The sequence below is a fragment of the Cenococcum geophilum genome (assembly GCF_001692895.1).
Source record: "Cenococcum geophilum 1.58 unplaced genomic scaffold K441scaffold_20, whole genome shotgun sequence".
NCBI lineage: Eukaryota > Fungi > Ascomycota > Dothideomycetes > Gloniales > Gloniaceae > Cenococcum > Cenococcum geophilum.
The window spans coordinates 2,169,787-2,172,265 of NW_027137578.1; positions in this window are offsets into that span (position 1 = coordinate 2,169,787).

Below are 2,479 nucleotides of genomic sequence, written 5' to 3' on the forward strand. Positions count from 1 at the left end.
GCCGTATAACTAGTTTTTACTACTATATAGACGCTAAAGGAACTTATAAAATAGTGCTTGGCTATTAACTAAGGCCTCCGCTAAATTAAGGCACGCGCTAAACAGTATAAAGTTAGAAACCCTTTAAATCAGACTATAAGTAATATAAGAACGGTCTATAATGCCCTAGCATAATTAGCAACCCCTATAGCACCACTAGTATAGCCTACTACTAATTTAGTAGCTAGCTATGCGGCTAGTCCTGCTATAGGTCTAGTAAATATTTAGTCTATGTATAGCAACCCCTATATATAGGCCCTTAACAATTAAGGAGCTTACTTTTCTTATGGTTAGAAAGGCTACTATATAAAGGATTGCCTGATGAGCGTAGAAGCGGACGAGGTTATATTAATTTAAGAGGATAGCGTAGAGTTAGAAAAAGAGGAACCCTAGAGAAAGACTCCTCTTTAGGATTAAAAGGGATTAATATATTGTATATTAATTTAGGTTAGCTAGTTAGTAAAAAAAGCTACACTATCCCTTATACTTTATTCTGTAATAAATATTAAGTTTTAACCTCTACTTTAGCTAACTTTAAAGCAAATGCCTTTACCTTAATAGATACCTAGTATACTATAAAGCTGGCTAACTTTTTAAATATATTTATTAAAGAACTACCTAAACTAATTCCTATTTATGGGTATAACGGGCGGATAGGACTACCTATTACGACTATCTTATAGATTTACCTTTATATTAATAAATAAAGGCAGTATAATATCCCTTTCCTTATTATGGACCTAGGAAGCTATAATATAATCTTAAAAAGAAAATGGCTAGCCTATTTAGGCTTATAGCTTAACGTACGGAGTAGGCGGCTTATCTAGCCTAAAACCCTACCCTTAACCCCTTCTTTTATAAAAGAAATTATAATTATAATAGAAAACCTTATACGGCCCTAGATTAATACTATTTACTAAATAGATGCTATGCGTAGGGACTAGGCCTTTAAGAAAGATATATAGCTTAACCCGTACCGGATCTATATACTACGCCGCTCCTAGACTAACTATACTATACCATCCGTATTAGAGACCTAGGAAGCTAGTAATAACCTAGCTAAGCTAACTATAGAGGACTTAGGCCCTATAAAGCTATAAAGGAAAGCTAGAAATATTAGACGCTATACTAAACTAATAGATAGGGAAGACAACTTACGGAAAATGGAATGTAAGCTAAGGAAGACTATAAACCTTATACCTCCAAATATAACCTAATGGATATCTATAAAGAAACCAATAAACCTTCTACTAGTTAACGTCTGCTGTATTAGTGCCGTAGGATTCTATTAGAACTTAGTTCAGCTTAATACTATCGCCTTTGTAAGTAGCTTATATAAGATTAATCGAATAATTAAGGAAAAGAAAGGTAAGCTTAGCGAATAAGAAAGCAAGCTTATAGATAAGGAACTAGTAGACTAAAAGCTGCCATATTAACACCAGAAATTTAAGGACGTATTCTCTAAAGTAGCGTCTAATATACTTCTACCCCACCGACTATATAACTATAAGATTAAGATTAAACAGGGCAAGGAAAATACCCTTAGCTTTAGCCCCCTCTATAAGCAGTTTATTACCAAATTGTAGGCTATAAAGTAATATCTTATTAATAACCTAAATAAGGGCTTTATTAAGCCTAGCTAAGCCCCTTTTACCTTGCCTATTCTCTTTATTAAAAAGCTAAATAAAGGACTCCGCTTCTATATTAACTACTATAAGCTAAATAATATAACCCGCAAGGACCGCTATCCGCTACCCCTACTTAATAAGACTCTGGCCTAGATAGGTAGAGCTAAGGTCTTTATAAAGCTTAATATCCGCTAGGCCTTTTACTAAATTAGGATAAACCCTAGGTCTAAAGATCTTATTATATTTTAGACCTATTACAGAATGTATAAACATAAAGTACTCCCTTTTAGACTAATTAACGGACTAGCTACGTACTAGCGGTATATAAACGATATACTCTTTAACTACCTTAACGACTTCTATATAGCCTATTTAGATAATATTATAATCTACTTTAAGAATAAGCTAGAATACAAGGAGTATGTCTATAAAGTCCTATAACGGCTCCGCGAGGCTAGCCTCTAGGTTAATATTAAGAAGTTAGAGTTTAGTGTTAAGCGTATAAAGTACCTAAGTTTTATTATTAGTATAAACGGAATTAAAGCTAACCTAGAGAAAATGGCTATAATTAACTAATAGGCACCCCTACGGACTATAAAGGGGGAATAATTATTTTCAGGTTTTTATAACTTCTACTAACGCTTTATTAAGAACTATAGTAGAATCGCCTAGCCTCTTAACCGTCTTACTAGAAAAAACTAGCCCTTTTACTTTAACGCTATATATAGGCAGGCCTTTAATAAGCTTAAAAAACGGCTAGTATCGGCTCCCCTACTTACCTATTTTAACCTAGAACGGCCCTTAATGCTAGA